The following is a 21337-nucleotide window of genomic DNA, read 5'->3' as shown; positions in this document are numbered from 1 at the left end:
ACCTTCAGCTGTAAAGTTCGGCTAAGAGTAGACATACCTGGTAAGGTTTTGTGATGATTGGCCCTGGGCTTGTCTCCATTCATAGTAGCTGCACTTTGAGCCGTTGAACGTTACCTGAGGGAAGATACAGAACTGTGCTGGCTGCTCTCACTCTCTTTGTGACTGCAGGTCTCCGACAGGCATTCAAGGCTGCATCGAAATCCTCCTGCACGGCCCTGAGTCATAGGCTGGCTCTTTTTTCTCTGCTCAGCATCTAAGTGATGGACAGTCCCAAGGCTCAGCTTTAATCACTTTGTCCACACTCACCTCCCCCTTAAAAAAATGTGGTCCAATCATATGGTTCCACTCCCATTTCAATGATTCCCAATCTTACCTCCTTGCTTATAAGCATCTCTAAATTGATATCTCAACATGCATATCCATAAGCAACTTTGACTTTAAGTACAAATCCTGACCTGTCCTCCCCAAACTTGTATTCTCCAAGTCTCCCCATCTCTGTGAAGTGGAAACACGATCTTCCCAGTTGCAAAGGCCATGCAATTAAACAAAAGAACATCCAGAAACCACAGATCATCTCTGATGCTTTTCTTTACTCTCTGCCTCCAGTGTATTGGCCAATCCTGTCATCTCTTCCTCTGGTGGCTCCTGCTCCATCATCCTTCACCTGGGTTGACACAGTAGCATCTTAGCTACATTCTCCCAGCTCCCTTTTGTGCATGTTGACAATCTTCTCCTTTGTGCAGCGTCTGGAGCCTTTAGAGCACGTCCATCAGATCATACAATCTTTATTTCATCTCCAGCCCCAGTGGCTTCCCGCCATACTGGGGATACGTCCAAACTCCTGAGTATGATCTGGATCTTGCCCGCTTTGCAGACACTGGATGAAATTACTGGGCCCTGGCTCATGGCGCTCCAGTATTCTGTTTCTCTGATGTGCCAAACAGCCTGACTCAGGAATATTGAAGTAGCTGGTCTCTCACCTGGAGGGCTGCTCCTCTGCATCTGTAAATGGCCCCTATTTGTTGTGTACATTTTAACTGAACGCCGCCTTCTGGTGAGGGCCCCATGTCACTGAGGGCCACTCCCTCCAGTTCCTGGAGATGCCCCTCATTGAGGAGTGGTGAGGGTCAGGAGAAATATTCATTATCCTTCATATTACTGATCTCCAGTAATATGAAGATCAGGTGGAATTGGTATATTACCGCAAGTCACGATTATCCCTTTTTCACTGCCAAATCCCATGTTTCATCTGGCTGCCTGTAAAAGTATTCCCTACGTGAAAAATTTTGACCTGCTGAGTTGAGGAGAAGAGGTAGCCCTGGAGGTTTCTCCCTCTCTCCCTCCCCTCTTTTGCTTCCTTTCTTTTTGAGAGGGGATTACACAAAAGGTATTTTACATAAAATGTTTTCTATGACCTGCTCTGAGTTCCCCTTATTTGGAAGCTAATTGGGTGGTAAAGTCTTCTCAGTTGTACCTTTCTCCCAGATCAGGGTCTCTGTCCTAATTTACATCTAACCCATGTAGCCATTACCAAGTCCAAGCTTGTACTGCTCACCACACAACAGGCCAATAAATGAAGAAACGAGTTTTTGGGGCAAGGAATAGCGACTTTATTCAGGAAGCCAGCAGACTGAGAAGATGGTGGACTAGTGTCCCAAAGAACCATCTTTCCCGAGTTAGAATTAAGGCTTCTTTCATACTAACAGGGGAGGGGGTAAAGTCCTGGTTGCTGAACAGACTCCTGAGGGGATGTGTTACTTTTTTCCTTCCTGCAGCCATTCACAGGTGGGCCTGGTCAGGATGTTTCCTGTGAGCTAAACAAAGGTATTGTAGCTTAATGCTCATTATCTGGGAGGCAGGATTCCCAGAGATGGGCCATTATGTATACTTTAAGCTTAACTGGCTTCTAACATAGCCAGTTATAGTGTTTAACTGAGCAAACAAGAGAATGGATTCCTAGCATCTAATATTTCATGGTTACATAACCTTTTTATTAATTAAAAAAATTTTGAAGTGTAACACAGAGAGAAAAGTACCTGAAAGATAAATGTGCACCATGGTTAATTACAATTCCAGGAACAGCCCCACTCGTGCCCCTCCCTGATCCTTACTCCTCCTTCCCTTCCTCTAAAGGTAGATATTATCTTAAGTTTTAGATCATTGCTTCTTTGCTGTTCTTTGTAGTTTTCTCATCTAACTATGCATACCTAGTCACTAGAATGTAGCTTTGCCTCCTTTTCAATCTTTATATAAAGGTAATTGTACCATGTATTCCTTTGTGTTGGGCTTTCACTCACCATTACATTTGTGGCATTTATCTGTATTGCTGTGTGTGGTTTCTTCATTTTCACTGCTGTAGAGGGTGCAGTGTGCCACAATAGGCCACACTTTATTGATTCATTCTACCACTGAAGGGTATTTGAGCTCTTCCCAGCATCAGGCTATGACAGTTAATACTGCTGAGAACATTCCCAGAGAAGGTTCGTGCACATTGAGAACGTGCACATATGCATACGTTTCATTGTGTATGTATTAAGTAGTTTCATTGTGTGTGTATTAATACGTTTCATTGTGTATGTATTAAGTAGTGGAATTGCAAAGTCTTTAATGATGTAGATGTACTGGATTTTCTCCGTTTACTTCTCCAGTCTGCTCTCTAGCCTTCTCTGCCCTGCTTCTTACCTGGGAGTTTGACACCTGTGGACTACATCCGATGTGCTCCGTGGTCCTCTGTCTTGCGCTGAGTTCAGCTCATGAGAAACACCAGGAGGAAATCAGAGAGGAGGAGAGAGAGTTTACATATTTATTTCCCCAACTTTCTCTCTTTGGCCACAGGTTGGCAGTGGCTTTTTCTCTCTAGGGAAAGCCACAGCTCCTATGGTTTGTCCTCGCCTGTAGTTAAAGCTACAGCTGCATCTGTTTCTAGGTGCTAATAACCACCTTCTCCCTTGCTGTTTTGAGCCTGAGGATCCTAATACCTTCCTGTTCTTGCTGGCCTTTGGGACTTCATCACCCTCTAGTTTTTACTCAGTTCTGCCCTTATCTTTATAAGTTCTTTCATTAAACTCTCTGTATCTGTTTCCTATAAGAACACTGACTCATAAATAAAGATATTTTCCAAACTCCAGCTGTGTGCAAAAGTTCTTATTGCTACATCTTTGCCAAAAATGTTGTCATTCCTCTTCGTTTTAGACATTCTGATGTATATGTTGTGTTATCTCATTGTGGTTTTAATTTGCATTTCCTGGATTACTAACCAGGTGGAAGGGTTTTTCCTATATTTAATGGGCATTTGATAGCCTCTTTTATGAGTGCCTGTTCAACTTTCTTCCCTGCTTCTCCATTGGGTTGTGTGTCTTATTGATTTATAAGTGTATTTTACATATTCTGGATATGAATAGTAAGTTAGATGTGTTAAAAGTATTATACTCCATGGCTTGCCTTTTTATTCTTTTAATAGTGTCTCTTGGTGAAAAGAAGTTCTTAATGTATTTCTTTATTTTAATGTAGTTCAGTGTACCAGTCTAATTTTATAGTTAGTGTTTTTGTGCTGTTTTACAAAATTTTCTCCATCCCAAAGTCATGAATATATTCTTCTATATTATGTTCCAGAAACTTTGTTTTCCTCTCACATTTATATCTACAGTTCACCTGGAATTGATTTTTGTGACGGTGTTAGTTGTCAAGTTTCTTTTTCCCGTATGGATATCCCATTTCATCAGCACTGTTTTCTAAGAATTTCTTTCTTTCTTGACTGCTCTGCATGATACCTTTGTCAAAAATTAAGTGTGTCCATATATGTGTGAATCTGTTTCTGAAAGAAAATCTGTTTCTTTTCTTTTCCATTGTTTGTTTTTACCTGCATGAATACTACTCTAGAGCAAGTTGTCATTAAGAATCACTCTTCTTTAAGAATATCTGGTCTATTTTTGGCCTTTGTATTTTCATACAAATTTTAGAATCAATTTGTCAAGTTCTACAAAAATCTTGTTGCAATTTTGATTGCGTCTACATTCAATCTGTTGATTAGTTTGAAGAGAATTGACATCTTTACAGTATTGTCTTTCAATCCATGAATATGGTATAGCTATCCATTTATTTAGATCTTCTTCAATAATACTTTGTAGTTTTCTGTGTAAACGTCCTGCATATCGTATATTATTCCCATATATTAAGTTTTTTTTGATGCTAATACAAAGACTATCATTTAAAATTTATTTTCTACTGATGCTGATATATAGAAATAAAATTGAATTACCTATACTGACCTAACCAGCAAAGTTCCCAAACTTAGACATTCTGATGATTTGTTTCTAAATTCTCTTGGAAGTCCTATGCAGAAAACTATATCATCTGCAGATAGTTAAAGTTTTATCTATTTTTCCCCAATCCCTTGGCATTTTAGTTCATTTTCTTGCCTTACATACCGTCTAGGACCACCAATACAATTTGTGACACATGTGGTGATAGTGAGCCTCTTTGTCTTTTTCCCAACTTTAAAAAATTAGATTTCAGTATTTCACCATTAAAGTATGTGGTTTATTGTAGAGTTTGGTAAATGCCCTTTACGATATTGTTAAAGTTCCCTTTCATCTCTAATTTACTAAGAATTTTTATCATGAATTGATATTGAATTTTATCCTCTTTTATTTGAGATCATCATATGACTTTTCTTCTTTACAATGCAAATTGAATAATTTATATTGATTGAAGTAACCTTGCAGTCTTAGAATAAACCCAAGTTCATCATAGTACATATGATTCTGTTTTATATACTGTTGATTTGGTTTTCTGGGAATTTTTTCAAGTTTTTTGCATCTGCATTTATGTGTGAGATTAGTCTATAATTTTCCTTTCTCATAATGTCCTAGTCACATTTTGATATCAAACTTTCCTCTTTTTCTATTATCTGGACAAGTTTGTGTAAGACTGACATTAATTCCTGTTTAAGTGTATGTTGGAATTTGCTGAGAAATCAGTCTGGGCTTGGAATGTTCCTTCTTCATTTTTCTGAAGGTTTTAGATGATTCTTTACTAGTTAGAGTAGTTCAAATTTTTTGTTTTTTCTTTGGGAGGTTTGGTAAATTATATTTTTCAAGAATTTATCAATTTCAGCTAAATTTTCACATGTATTGATAAGAAATTATTTATAATGTGCTCTTATAATTCTCCTAATGTTTGTAGGATCTGTAATAATGGCCCCTTTTTTATTAGCTCCCCCTCCCCCCATGCCTTGCAGCATGCAAGGTCTTAGTTCCCCACCAGGGCTCGAACCCATGCCCCCTGCAGAGGAAGCATGGAGTTTTAACCACTGGGCTGACAGGGAAGTCCCCCTTTTTCATTGTTGACTTTGGTTATTTCAACCTTCCCTCTTTTCTCCGTATTTGTACTCATCAAGGATTTATAAATAACTAATCAAAGAACCAGACTGGGCTTTGTTAGTCTTTTTCCACTGTATGCTCATTATCTATTTTATAAATTTTGTTCTTGGACTTCCCTGGCAGCCCACTGGTTAAGACTCTGCACTGCCAAAGCAGGGGGCGCAGGTTCTATCACTGGTCGGGGAACTAAGATCCCCCATGCCATGCGGCCAGAAAAGAAAAAAAAAAATTAAGAAAAATTTTGGTTCATATTTTTTAAATTTTTTCTTTGGGTTTTTCTAACTTCTTAAGATTAATATCCTTGTTTGTTTCCTGTGAGAGATTAACCACAGAAACAGTAACATTATTGTCTAATCCATTTCATATTTACTCTTCGTTTTTAATTTGCAGAACCAAACCTAGTTCCAGTTAGGATATAAGTAATTTCTACAGCCATTTCTTCATGCCATGTCCTAAAATGTGTTCTAATCTGAAGCATTTTATGTGTGCCCTTTAAATTAGTCTTGTGAATCCTCATTGCCGAAATGAATCAATAATAAATATCGGTCTGTAGATGACAAGATATTTCCCTCATTTTGACACATTTCTTGGAATAATCTTACCTTCAGCTTCTTTGTTCCTTTCATGTTGAACTAACTCCTTTATCTGAGTTTTTAAATTTCTTATTCCTAAAATACTTTGACACCTTCCCCCCTACAGTCTGAACACATTCTAATCCTGTGCGACTCAACTAAAATTTTATTTTTCCCAGGAGCTTTTATTAATGAGTTTCACTGATTATTTTACTAACGTTAATTTAATAAAATAGATGCTCAAATATTTCTGGGATAAGAGATTAAACCTCTACCTCTTTTTTTTTTTTTGGTACGTGGGCCTCTCACTGTTGTGGCCTCTCCTGTTGCGGAGCACAGGCTCCGGATGCGCGGCTCAGTGGCCATGGCTCACGGGCCCAGCCGCTCCACAGCATGTGGGATCTTCCCGGACCGGGGCACAAACCCGCGTCCCCTGCATTGGCAGGTGGACTCTCAACCACTGCGCCACCAGGGAAGCCCTAAACCTCTACCTCTTTGTATTTATATTACTGTGTATTTATGTTATGTGTTTTGTAAAGTCTATTCTGTAGCCTATTATATGTTTTTATTAATATATTTAAATTCTGTGACATTTTAATATTTATCAGAATATGAATTAAATTTTTTTCTGATTACAGAAGCAACACATATTTGTTATAGCTCAACTTTCCACAAATGTTTGACTTAAAAAGAGGCAATTATCCCATGATTCCCAACCTCTAAACTGAGGTTTATGCCTCAGGATGTTTTCTCTGCATTTAGTAACACAAATCTGGTAATTTTTAAAACTTATTATGCCTTGAGCATTTTCTATACAGTGAATTTAGATCTCATTCTTCTTAATACTGTGTGGTCTACTATTTAGTCTCTGATTGATAGCATTCAATTTTTTCTCATTTTTTTACGATTACTAAACAGGTGAACACTCTTGCACCTGTCTTTGTCTATTGTGAATATTTCTGAAAGGTGGATTTCTAGGATAGAAATTGCTAAGTCAAAAGATAAATTAACTTTCTGATAAGGTATTAATCTATATCCCTAATAAATGTGAATGAAAGTGCTCTTTCCTCCACATTCTTGCCAATGTTGCAAAAATCAAAATTTTTTCATTTTTGAAAATATTCAATATGGATAGGCCCAAAATGCTGTATTTTGATTTTCTTTAATTTCTTCCTTATTTTGATTTTCTTTAATTCTTTTCATAGTTATTGGATAGTCTATATAAATAGTGAAATCTTGTGATAGTGACTTGCCTCATGCATGTTACTTAATTTTTCTAATTTAAAAAATTGTATTGACATATAATTGACATATAAGATTGTATTAGTTTTAGATGTACAACATGATGATTTGATATATGTATGTATTATGAAATGATTATCACAATAAGTCTAGTTAATATCCATTACCACACAGTTACACACTGTTTTATCTTGGGATGAGAACTTTTAAGATTTATTCTCTTAGCAACTTTCCAATATACAACATAGTACAGTTATCTATAGTCATCATGCTGTACATTACATTCCTGGGGCTGTAAGATAAATATCTTATAATTGGGTCTCTGTGCCTTTTGATCACCTTCACCCATTTTGCCCACCCCTCTCCTGCCACCTCTGGCGACCAACAATCTGTTCTCTGTATCCATGAGTTCATTATTATTATTATTATTACTGTTATTCCACATATAAGTGAGATCATGCAGTATTTGTCTTTCTCTGTGTCACTTACTTTACTTAGCATAATGCCCTCAAGGTCCATCCATGCTGTTGAGAATGGCAGAATTTTATTTTTTTTTTATGACCAATATTCCATTTTATATATAAACCACATTTTCTTTATCCATTCATCTGTTGATGGGCACTTAGATTGTTTCCATGTCTTGACTATTGTTAATAATGCTGCAGTGAACAGGAGTATGCAGATACCTTTTTTGAGATAGTGATTTTGTTTCCTTGGGATAAATATCCAGAAGCGGAATTGCTGGATCTTATGGTACTTATATTTTTAATTTTTTGAGGAACCTCCATACTGCTTTTCATAGTGGCTGTACCGATTTACATTCCCACCCACAGTGCACAATGGTTCCTTTTTCTCCACATCCTTACCAACACTTGCCATTTCCTTTTCTTGTTTTTGTTTTAGATAACAGCAATTCTAACAGGTGTGAGGTGACATCTCATCATGGTTTTGATTTGCATTTCCCTAGTGATTGGTGATGTTGAGCACTTTTCAGAGCTCTTTTACATCCCATTGGTTGGGATGGCCAACAGGCACTCTTATCCATGCACCAATTATTTGTTTATGTTATGGTTTTTAGGTCAGTCCATCTCATCTAACAGTACACTTTCCAGTTGGCTTTCCAGTCTGTCATTTATACATAAAGTAAATTATATTGTAAAGCTGACCAAATTGAATTGCTCTGTTCCGATGTTTCCCAGCTGGGGTGATTCTGCCTCTACCCTCAGGGACATTTGGCAATGTCTGAAGACAGTTTGGGTTATCATAACCGAGGGTATGGAAGATGCTCCTGGTATCTGTAGATGACAAGGTATTTCCTTCATTTTGACACATTTCTTGGAATAATCTTGGAATAGTGGGCAGAGGCCAGGGATGCTAACAAGCAAACATCCTGCAGTGCACAGGACAGCTCCCACAGCAAAAAGTTTTCCAGCCCCCAAATGTCCGTAGATCACAGGTTGAGAAACCCGGCAGTCTGCTCTAAATAACATTTTAGTGCCCTGTTCTTCTGTAAGTGTACCACATTACCTCTATGCTAAGGCACATATTGGTTTCCAAAAGTTGGGATGTGTCTGCAATTGATGGATAAGAAAGTGTTAATGGCTAATTTTGTTTGGCTGAAATTTTTTTTTTTTCTTTCTGAGTGATACATTAAATCATGGCGTGTTTTACATCTTCTCATCCACAGTCTTATGTCGATGAAATGTGATTATGACTCTGTCTTAGTCTTTCTCTTATTTATACATATGCACCAGTCTAATTTCAGTGTAGGACTAGAAGTCTTATGTAGCATGACAGTGTAACTGCCATAGTTACAGGCATTAAAAATCAATCAATATCTAGCCTTGTATCTATAATCATTCTACTCTGTGCCTGCTTTAAGGTAAAAAGCAATATTCAATGTCTAAAACAATTTTATATTTAATTTTATGTTAAAATAGTTCCTCTTGGATTTAGTAAATAGACAATATTGATAGAATGTTCGAATTTAGTGCAGAATGATTGATTTCTCCATTGGGGAGGTTCTGAATCATTCCTGTTTCTATTGATTTTTCCCTTTCACTTATATCGATTACTTTTAAAATTCGGGAAAATGATTGGAAATTCAAATGATTTCCATGTTAGAGAAACATTTTAGGTTGCTAGATTTTTTGCCTTAAACCGATTCTCTTACATTTACAAGCACTCTGGCTAATTCAAGGAACTCTGCACCTCCTGAGTCTTGGGAAAAGGTAACAAGACAAATATCTCCTTTTCAGTATAAATTCTCTCCTTTCAGATCTTGTTGTTAAAGGCGGTGATCACCTAACCTAAAACCTAGTCAGATGACAGCAGCACACTTTGGTGGAGAGAGCTTTCATTTCTGGCTCTTATCAGAGAAAATCTGTATGTGTTCAGAGGGGCATGGATTTTAATGTGTACTGTCCATTCTTTTTTGCATTTATAAGTGAGAAAACAATTAACTAGTTAAAGGGTGGCAGTTTTGAGTTATTAAGAGGGATCTGGATTAGCCTCAACTTCCCTGGGTCAGTACAAGGTAGCCACTGATACTTCACATCTGGTTTTGGTTTGCAGTAACTAACAAAGAAGCCCAAGGTATGTGTAGCCCCATTGTTAGGGGTCTCCGGGCTCTTTTAAAGACAAAGAGCTTCCCACTCCAAAGGTCCTGAAATACTTTTAACTCCAATTTACAGATTAGGCCAAACCTCTTAGGTTAAGGTTCATTTAAGGCAGTCGAACAATTTCTTTGTGAACTTCCCAGTTTTCTGGCTGTTAAAGAAAATAATAAAAGAAAAAGAGCTCCCCAGTGCAAGAATTCCATAAAACAGAGAGAGGCGTGTGAGACGCATTAATGGTTTCCATTCCTGATGAAAAGCTTGAGACAGCTTTAAGTAATATGGAATCAAATATCTCAAATCCTAGCTTAGTCTGGGAGGTGAGGCTTGGATGCTTCAGCTGCCTGAGGAGAGGAACAGTGATGCTGCATCTACAAGAATTCAACGTGAGGGGTTAAAAGCAAGATAACGGACCTTCTTTAATTAAACCTCAGATGTTCGGGGAGAATTCCACTCAGGACTGCGCTTTTCCTCGTCGTCTTTTGGGGGATGAGCCCACGGCACTGTGGTTCTTGGAAACAGACCTACTGTGTGTCCCTTTGCTCATAGTAAAGCTCTCGTCCAGTGCTTGTGCAGACCCACCGTTGCCGTCTTCCAGATGGCTCTCATTATAGTCAAAAATTGACCGACGGCAGCCCGCAAGGCGTCCTGGAAGGCTTCGAGACGGCCATGGGGACAGAGCCCCTGATTTCTAGGAGCTAATGTTTCAGGGAAAATAATAACAACACCTCCTAAACACTAGGGCTTTTCTTCTTAGTAACTCGAGGTAATGAATCCTCTCCCTCTGCTTCTCATTTCCCACCCCCTTTTCTGTGAAGTCACAGAGGGGGAAATTAAAGTTTTCCCATGTCTCCTTGGGAGAGTCATCTGGGGTTGATGGGCAGAGATGTTTCTAACAAATGGGAATGGGGCACCAGCAGTATGAAGCCTGGGGAGCTGCCGGCATTGGGTGTGGAGCCAGGGTGAAGGCCAGGGGCGGAACAGCAGGGGTTCCATCTCCATGGGGTCGTGACCCTGAGGCACATTACATTGAATGAGCAGAGAGAGGACGAGAGTAGGAGAGCAGAGGGAAGAGCTGTTATGTTCACAGTGTTTGTCCGTTCTCTTGGGTTAAGATGCTCTTGTGATTTCCGAATCTTTTTCCCTCCAACTAACATATAGGGTTTTTTGTTCTTTTTTTTTGAGGACTGTTTCTCTTCTTTCCTGCGTCTTCAGTGGCTGAGACGATGCCGAGCGTATAATGGGTGCCAGTAAAGGTTTGATGAATGGATGAATAATCACGTAGCAAAAATATTTTCTGCTGTAACAATGCTGCAAAAGATAAAGGATCTTCTGATGGCATCCTCATTCCTTATGGCTGCTAACAAAACACTCCAAAGCTCAGTGGCTTCAAATCACAGTGATCATTTGATTACTCCTTGTGGTTCCAGGGGTTGAGTGGGCTGAGGGAGAGGCGGTTTTCGCTCAGGGTCTCTCGGGTGGTTGCTGTCAAGTGGCAGTGGAGCTGGAGTCACCTTGAAGGTTGCCTCACACTGCTGGAGGTTGGTGTTGGCTGCTGGCCTGACTGATGACCTACAAATGGCCTCTCCGTGTGCCTTGGGCTTCCTCTCAGTATGGTGGTTGAGGTGTGGGAGTGGCTGTTCCCCGGAAAACCAGGTGGAAGCTGTGTCATCTTTACAGATAGCCTTGGCAGTCACACAGCTGACCTTAGGCTGTAGTCACAAGCCCACCAGCTTGGATGGGAGCAATGTCAGTGTCACCTTGTTAGATGGGATTGTGTGACAGGACATCTTACTGAACTGTCTGGGGAAACGTGATTGTCATGGGTGATACAGCAAGTGCCTAGAAATGCAATGAATCTGTCATTCAGTGCGTGTGAAGCCGGCCCGGTTGCTGAAATAGTTTAGCTGGAAATAATGTTCGTCAGAGTTCCTTTGGAAAATGGCAAGGGCTGTGGAGTACAAACGGGAGCCGTTATTTCATTCTGCAGCTCTGGTAGCTCTGCTGTGAATACAGCGTGGTGCAGGCCAAACAGAGGGCACGTACTCACTCGCTCTTCCAGTCTCTTTTTGCTTGCTCATTCATTCGGTATGTATTTATTTATGATTGAATATCTACTCACTGCCGGGTATTTAGGTCAGTTACTGAGATGGAAATCCCATAATTTATAGAGTTGGAAGATCTCTTAGAGACCCTTCGCCTTCTTCGCTCCCCAGCACCTTGATCTGGGGGAGTGGCTCAGGAAAGGCACCTCCAAAGTTGTTACCCAGGGTCCCTTGACCAAGTTTGACTTTTGGTCCCTCCTGGGCTGCCCGTTGGCACAGCCCATGCTGCCCTTCCCAGGGCTCCTGGCTCTGTAGACATCTTCATTCACTCATTCGTTCATTCGTTCATTCATTCATTCAGCAAAGGCTTGCTTAGCGCCAGCACTGTGACAGAGCCCTGGGGCCCCCTGGGGGCTGCTGCTCTCATCTCAGCCTGTGGGGTGCCAGAGGGGGGCACAGAGCAGCATGCTCAGTGTGTGCCAGTTCCTCCTTGGAACAAGCCTGTAGAGTTGCTCATTGATGTGCACATGGAAAATTGGGACAGGTGAATTAGATGACTCCTTAAGTCACTAAGGAGGCTGAGGCTGAGGCCAGGCTGAGGCCCCTCTGCCCTAAGCCTAGGCCCTTGGGATCGGGGTGCTACCCTGGGCTCGTGCTCCCTGAGGGATGTCCCCAGGCTCCCCCGCCAGCGTGTGCAGGTCTATTTCACCTGCGGACGTAGGCGGTAGCCCTGCACTCACATCCTCAGTTCCCACCTGAGACAGCTTATCGTTGGCAGTTAGGATTGTGGGAGCTGGCTGTGCTCTCCTCAGCTGCTGATGCCCGGTATCTGGAGCGGGGTCAGTGTGAAGCTGGATGAGGGGTCCCCTGCTCTTACAGTTTTCAACGCCTCGTCCCGCTGCTCTGCGCCATTTATGTGCCCAAGTCAAAGTTGTTGTTCCCTTTAAAAATCACAGACGGAGGGCTTCCCTGGTGGTGCAGTGGTTGAGAGTCCGCCTGCCGATGCAGGAGACGCGGGTTCGTGCCCCGGTCCGGGAAGATCCCACGTGCCGCGGGGCGGCTGGGTCCGTGAGCCATGGCCGCTGAGCCTGCGCGTCCGGAGCCTGTGCTCCGCAGCGGGAGAGGCCACAACAGTGAGAGGCCCGCGTACCGCAAAAAAAAAAAAAAAAAAAAAATCACAGACGGACAGATGAAATACTGCCTTAATTATCCTTCCGTAGAACACACTGCATATGAACCTCTGCTCCACTGGCAGACCGAGAGGAAAATCCATGGTCAACTGCAGTTACAGGGGCCTCTTCAGATGTCTGTGGGAGCCATCCCCACGCAGCCCCCCTCTGGGCAGCCAGGAGCACAAACAACCCTCATCTACTGCCCTCATTCTTCCTTGGTATATAGGAGCCAAAGTGGAAGAAGAAAAAGGAAATTCTACAGATATGTTTAAGTACAAGTGAAGACAAAAAGAGGAAAGTTGCAAAATCAGTTAACTTTTTTGGTTTTGCAGATATTTCCAAGACACTGCATTTTGCTTTAAGTGTGTTTTTAATGACCTGAAAGTCAGTGTAATTGCATAATAGGGTTATTTTCAAGAAAACTCTCGTATTTAGTTTTAAAGCTTATTTTATTTCAACTCTATTTATATATACCTTCATATTGTATATCATTTTGATAAGTGTTGTATCATAAGCATATCCCAAGAGACTACGGTTTCTTTTTTTAAATAAAGGAAGGGACCACAAAGTCTCTCTCACATGTTACAGTATAATCCGTACCCCTCCTATAGTTCTCATGTCTGGAAAGGGTATACTAATATCTGAGTTCAGGCAAAGTGCTTAACCCTGAAACCAGAAAATAAATGCACTCAAAACTTACCATTTACTTGATGAAACTTGCACTGGGAACATATTCAGCCCTTTAGAATTACTGTGAAATAGAATATTTTTCAGGGTTTGAAATTATTTATAGTGATGTAGAACAATTATACAATTTCCATAGTCAAATCTCACCCAGAATGATGCCATTAGTCCTATGTGCAGATCTTTTTTTTTTTTTTTTTTTTTGGCCGCGTCGGTGGGACTTGTGGGATCTTAGCTCCCCGATGGGGAGTTGAACCCGTGCCCTCGGAGTGAAAGGGCGGGGGTTGGGGAATTCCGTCTTATGTGCAGATGCATATACTTTATATTTCCTTATGTTCCATAATAATGAAAAATTTTTAATTTTCAAAAATGTTCTACATTTTGAATGTTGGACTTTGATTTTAGTGGATAAATGAGACAACTTTGTAGGATAATATCAATTCAAGAAACGTAGAGGCAAGAATTATGCATACTCCTCTCCCCTCTAAGGACCTTTTAGAGGGACATTTAGCGCCCTCTAGTGACAACAATCAAGCAGTTCAAAAAGAAATTCCCTGCAAAGCTTACTTCTGGTTTCCAGCTAGCAAATAAACAAAGCACTTTAGTTTTTTGGTCTTGAGGCAGGATTATTTTTGTAGCTGTAATAAAGGGTAAAATAGTATCCTCTAGGCAAACCGCCGCTTCTCTTCTGGCCTGTCATTGACAATACATCCAGAAAGAACATTTCCACTTGTCCCCGGAGACTGCAACTTTCCCCAAATTATGTGCTGAGATTTGTGTTGGGATCAGATGCAACCTATGAATTAACCTGCATCATAGTTTTGAGTACATTCAGTGTATTTAAATAGAAGTAAACAAATTTTCTTTCCATGAGGGTGAACTGGAAAAAAACTGGCCTGTACTCTGTACCTCCAAGAGGGAACAGTTCTGTACCTCACTTTGCAGAGGGAGAGGATACAATATAGAGAGGGTGCATGTAGAGGGGATGCGATGCAGAGAAGGAGCACAGTGCAGAGAGGGTACAGTGCAGGGAGAATACAGCCTAGCGGGGCTGCCACAGTGAGACAGACCCTGTTTCACATACCTGCCTTCAAGGTGTTGGCCTAGGACTAAGTTAAGTCTGCAGGTTGCCTGATTACACTCATGCAGATCTAAATGCGTTATTTACGGCACAGCACTTTGTTCCTTGGCTTCCTTTCTGATTCCAATTGCGATAGAAATATATCAGCAAAAACATAAACAAATTAAGTGATGTGGAAAGAAAGGCCATCTCAATCTGAAACTAAAACGCCTTTATAAACAGACTGAGCAATTATGGAATGCAGGCTTCTCTGTAAATTTCCATTAATTGTGTGACATTATGGTGCGATTTGAATGCTGTTTCTTTGAGAAATAGTATATAATTTCTTTAAGAAATAATTTACAAAATCTTACAGATCAAGACAAAAATAAATGCTGATGCCCAGTAACTTATAAGTGAGACTGACACACTTAAAAAAAAAAACATTTAAAAATCTAACTAGTGATCAAAATCTAACTTAATGTCAGTAGCTCCAGATAACTTCTCGGGGTGGCCAGGGGTGATAGCTGAGGATAGTCATTGGGACACAGAACCCTAGATCTGAGTAGCGGGCAGAGGAACAGGACAGCCATTAGGCAGAGGGCCATGTGCCTTTGTGGGCCTTCCAGTTATGTGACATGGGTGCTAGACTGTCCTGTAGTGAACCAGTGGCAATCTGATGACTATAACATTGATACTAATTTATGCCCCAGTTAGATGGATGAAGACCTTGAAATGTACTTAATGGTTCACAAATTATATATAGAAACATGATCTTTGAAAAAGGAAATTTAAATCTTCCTTTATACTAAATTAGTGTGTCAAAATAAGTACTCTTGTTTCCTTCGTCTTTGCTTTTTAATTAAAAATTTTTTTTTTTAGCCACGAGTATTAAGTTGACATACTTTGGGTTCCTGTTATGGGTTTTAATACTCCCGCATTTTTAGAGCCATTGGGTAAGAGGCAAAGTTGGCAAAATGTGAGGATATAGGTGATGCTTATGAAATCGTGTGCACTGAAATCATTGCTCCATCTGAGCCTATAGAACTGAACTTGACACATGCTTCCAAATTAAGCAACTTGGTGTTGAGAAGTCGAGGATTTAGTGTGTGATAACAATTTCCTTGTTTTAGACTAGTTCAAATGCACCAAGACGCTGAAGAATATATTAACCACTTAGAGAAAGTGTTGAAACAGTAGTTATTTAAATTGTAATTGGATTATTTCTTCATGAGCGGCTGGAGGGTATGCCACACACACACAGAGTCTTACCCAATGGAGTGAAACAGTCCTCATGAAGTCCGCTTTGAATAGAAAAATGGTCCTTAACCAGTATAAGATGGGTGACCTTGGGGGCTACGAGTGCCTTATGCTCCCTGTGTTCTCAGGCAAATCCTCCAATTGATAGAGATGGAAAAGTTCCACTGGGTGATGGAGTTTTCCGTTGTGGGGACAGCTCCAGATGCTTAATCCTTATCTACAATCTCAGGCGTGCCCCTGCCAAAAATCCTTTGGACATCCTTCTTGCCGGGCTCTCTTGAATAATCCAAACATTACACATTTTAAGATTCATGTATCATCTTAGGGACAATAAATATACAGCACTTTTATCCTATTGTTTTGCCCATAAAGAGTCTGCGGTTCATGGATTGGTCCCATGCCCTGCAGTTTTATGTGTGCGGAATTTGAGTTGCCGAACAGAGACTTCATGAATGCTGAGACACCCAGGGACTGGACAGAGTCCTGTCATCCTTGTTTCCTTGTGCCCACCAGAGCTCTGAGTGGGCATGGAAAAGGCACTCATTGACTGGAGGGAATAATGCTGGGGAGGTGACCGTTACAGAGCACATGAGTGTCTGCAGGATTTCCTTAGTGAAATTAATCAAAAAGAGCTACTCTTGTAGATGTTTATAAAAGAATATGCATTTTGGTACACACACATATAGAGTTTGACAAATAGGTATCGTGTGCTGCATGTTATACAGGTATTTAGAAAAAAATAGAACATTGCATGTTGCTTATATAACTTTTTCATTACAATGTAACATGTTTATTGTAAGTTTTTTAAAGAAAGACATCTATGAGAAATTTTTATTTAACACTATGTTATAAAAAATTTAGAACTCAAAGGAGTGCAAATGATACAATGAACACTCATGTAAGTTATGATTGAGATTTGACAATTGTACAATTTTGTCATATTTGCATTGTTATTTTTCATGAATTCTTTCAAATAAATTACAGAAATTATTACCTTTTCATCTTCAATACTTTGGAACGCAGCTCTAAGTAGTAAGGACGTTTTCCTACAAAGTATTCTTAAAGCTATAAATAGTTAACAATAAATCTATAATATGATGTAACAATCATTATATATTCAGATTTCTCTAGCATCCCTGGAAAAGCCTTTGACTTCTAATTTGTTCATGTCAGTATCTAATTGTAGACCATCATTTGCATTTGGGCTTTGGGTTTCTTAAGTTCCATTGAATCTAGAATTCTCCTTCCCTCTTCCCCACTTTTTTTTTCATAATATTGGCTTGCTGAACATATGAAACAATATGTTCTACATATTTTGTAGAATAGGTGAGTAAATTTTATTCTATTTTACTATTTATTTATTTTTATTGAAGTTATTGTAACTGTTTTTAAAATATAGATGAACCAAAGGGGAAAGGGGCAAAAACAAAAAAGATTCTCTACTATTAGTATTGTAGTATGTAGCTGACTAATATTTCTGTTTTGCCTTTTTATTTTTAACAAAATGAGTCTGTGATATAATTCTCCTTTATGACCTCAGTTTTAAATTACCGGACATCGTACCATAATTTTCCATACCACTAAGTATTCATCTACTACATCATTTTCCTGCAGTATTTTCAGTGATGATAAGTATGTCATTGTATGGATGTTGAATACAGGGATCAATCAGTCAATCATGAGTGAATCTTCTGTTGTGTCTCCAATTAAGATTCTGGCTCAGTATCTCTTTGCTACACTCATATATGATTTTTAGAACTATGTTGCCTTCACCCAAAAGTGTTCTCAACCCTTGACCTTCCTCTGTAGATCCCACACAGAGAAGTTAGTAGGAGAAGATGGATGAGCATTTGTTGACTCCAGAAAATGGGAAGCTGTGGATTTAGGAGAAATAAATGACAGTGCTCCTTTTATAGTTATGGTAATGGTAGAGTCTATTTTACACTCTTTCCTTTTTCATTTGGAGTAAGGTATGAACAGGCTTTTGAAGGGCTTTGGTAAATTCATGGGTCATGGGTCCCTGATGGATAAGTACAGAATGGAAACGTGTAGTTTATTCACACATATGCCGGGGGTGCCACACTGTTCCAGCATGGTGTTTACTGAGTTCCAAGGAGGGTGGAAAAGGACCCTGTCTTGACAGATTCATGGCAGGATGACCCAGGTGGAGGCTACCTGCAGTTGCCCCGAAATGGGTCTGCATAGTGACCTGAGGGTGGCTTCCCCCAAGGAGGCGTGGTGTCTCGTTGGAAGGGCAGCCCGGTCCTTAGGCTGCTGAGTGATCTAGTGCTGAGGCCGTTTGATGGCAGAGGTTTGGGTGTGGGTGACGGGAGCATAGATGATTTCCCCCAGAATGATGTTTGGGAAATGATTTCTGCATTACTAAATATATTCTAATTAATAGATATGCCTTGTGCTGTCAATAGCCAATTGAAGTTTGTTTGTTTTTTTAGAACTTTGCATTAAATAGTCAGAGGATACTGAACTGGGATGCTATTATGCCATTCTAGACATCAGGAATAATTCTCTCAGAAGATGATAGACATCAGTCAGCATTTGTCATTAGAAATGAGGAAGATTTGCCTTTTAAATTTTGTAACTGGGTTTACAACTCATTATCTCAAAACTGGATTTTTATTACATCACTTTGTGTTATATGCATTTTCAGAATTAGACACAATGAAACTTATGGATAGAATCTTCAGGAAATAAATCAAAGAGTAGCATAGAGTTTTCTGTTTGTAAGTTCCAAGCAAGTACATTAGTCTAACAGAATTTTATTAAAGAATAAAATATGGGTGTATATACATAATTATGCATTAGACATAAGTAAGAGAGACAGAGAGAGAGAAGGCAAAGCAAATGATGTAAATTACCAAAGTTGGAGGAACTGGTGAAGGATATTAGGAGTTCTTTGTATTATCTTGTAACTTTTCTATAAGTTTCATTCTTTCTGTTTTCTTTTTTATTTTATTGAAGTATAGTTGATTTACAATGTTGTGTTTATTTCTGCTGTATAGCACAGTGACTCTGTTATACATATATATATTATTTTTCATATTCTTTTCCATTATGGTTTATCACAGGATATTGAATATAGTTCCCTGTGCTATACAGTAGGACTATTATCCTATATATAATAGTTTGCATCTGCTAATCCCAAACTCCCAATCCTTCCCTCTCCCACACCCCTCCCCCTTGGCAACCACAAGTCTGTTCTCTATGTCTGTGAGTCTGTTTCTGTTTCGTAGATATGTTCATTTGTATCGTATTTTGTTTTATTGCTTTCTTTTTTTTTTAATTAAAATGAGCTTTTTAAAAAAGTTTTTATTGGTGTGTCTTATTTTATATTCCACATATAAGTGATATCATATGGTATTTGAAGTTTGATGTCATTTCTAAATAAAGAGTTAAAAAAATGTTACCGTTCGCTGATTTGAATTAGACAAGAACCAAGGAGTTCAGGGCAGACCCTCAACGAAGAATTAGATCTCCATAAAATTGTTGATGCTTTCCTGCTGCAGAGGACAAGGGCTGTGTCAGAAACCAGGCGGCAGTGGTGAGATGGGACCGCACAGAACTTTCTTCCATGGCTATATTTTTTTAGCAAGGGGTCACCCTACTTAAGGCTGCTCTTTGAGAAATTCATAATAGAACACTGCTTATTAGGGTACTACAGTTCACATTTGAAATTGATGCTTCTTAGGAGAGTAAAAAATAAGGAATCTCAGTGGAGCTAAAAGAACACTTTTCCCAGCACTCCTGAATCCTAGTGGAAGCTGCCCAGATAAAACAACTCAGTACTTTGAAATTTTAGGGGAAACACAATTTGAATCAGCCTGCCATCTCATTTATTGTTTGGAGATGAAAAGAGCGGAAATGAACATCCCCTCAAAATGTAGATGCTGAGAATTTGTCAGGTTCTGATTTTTACATGAGATTTCTTATAGTTTCTCTTTCTTTCGTTTTCCTTTTCCCCCCTCTGTTTGTTTCTTTCTCTTTGTTCGTTTCCTTTCCTCTTTTCTTTCTTTCTTTCTCTCTTTCTTTCCTCTCTCCGCCCACTTCTCTCTCTCTCTCTTTCTTTTCTCCTTCTCCTTTCCTTTCTCCCCTTCCTTCTCCTCATGTTTCCTTCTCCTTCACCTATCATAAGGGGAAATCTTGGGATCAGTGAAAGATATAGAAGCTTGGGCTCATTTCTAGAGCTCTGATGTAGACAGGCCTAAGTCCCAGTGAAATCAATTCACTGACTGCCTCTGAAACCAGGAGCTGCTGGATGACTCAGGGTTTGGTCTATTGTGTTCTGCGGGTCCCCTATGGAGACCACACCTCTTTACTGGCCCAACTTTAGTGTAGCTAGATTCAAAGCAAAATGTTGTTTCTTCCAGAGAACAAGTAATTTCCTGAAAATGAGTAATTAAAAGGCCTGAAATCCTCTAAGGAATGTTCAGGCCTACAATTAGCTGTATTTCCTCTGAGTGGAAAACAGACGTGTGGCCCTGAACTTACAGCTCAGATTTTAAAACACTTAATGAGGACGTGGCATCTCTGTGTAGCCAAGAGTTCTATTGGGGTCTGTTGTCTGCAACCTGGACGTTTGTCAGAGGGGGCCAGCTCGCTGCCATTATAAAGCATTCGTAGTCATTTAAGTGCCTTGGATTTTAAATAAATATTTGAAAATGAGGATTTGACAGGTTTATTTTCCTCTTTATTTCTCTTAGCTACTTCCATTCTAGAGTCTTTGCATTTTCAACTATTTTATCGTGGAGCCGATAGCAATTACTTATGTTTGGAAGGAGAAAATGAAACTGTCCTGGAACATTCACTTGAGATGCTGAACCAGTGGAGGTTGTTAAAAATCAGCAGGTGAATGGCTATTATTAAACGTCGTCGCCTATTCACATGAAATAAGCACTACCTGCAAAGCGGAGCGGGTAGGGGCCTTAGGCCCCGCGACCCAGGCGTGTGGCACATCGGGGAGACAGAGGCCCAGGAGTCCCGTCCGCACCCAGGGGCCTTGAGGAGCGCGCCGCCCACGTGAAGCCACTCGGAGTCCCGCCACATCTGCATCCTGCCCCGGGGCGGCGTGTCACAGGGCGGCACACTGGGTCACACCTGCTGTGGTCATCCCAGGCCCAGGCAATTGATGTCTTTTTTTTTTTTTAATTGAAAAAAAAAAAATCTCCTGGCTGCATATCATCAAGAAAAACAACATTGTTTTCAGGGTCTCTTATCTCTCCACTCCCAAATATCCTGTTTCTTCGGGCTGGGCAGCCAGGACCAATAGAAACCTCTTCCTGCCATTGACT

General features: G+C 40.0%; 1 protein-coding gene across 10 annotated transcripts in view; it reads left to right on the top strand.

Annotated features, from left to right (window-relative positions):
- The window catches only part of ERG (ETS transcription factor ERG), a 278833-nt gene that overhangs the window by 147862 nt on the left and 109634 nt on the right, over window positions 1–21337 (top strand). The window lies entirely within an intron of this gene.

The sequence above is a fragment of the Stenella coeruleoalba genome (genome assembly GCF_951394435.1).
Source record: "Stenella coeruleoalba genome assembly, chromosome: 5".
Classification (NCBI taxonomy): domain Eukaryota; kingdom Metazoa; phylum Chordata; class Mammalia; order Artiodactyla; family Delphinidae; genus Stenella; species Stenella coeruleoalba.
The sequence above is the reverse complement of the archived record's forward strand: the minus strand, read 5'-3'. Positions and strand labels throughout refer to the sequence as shown.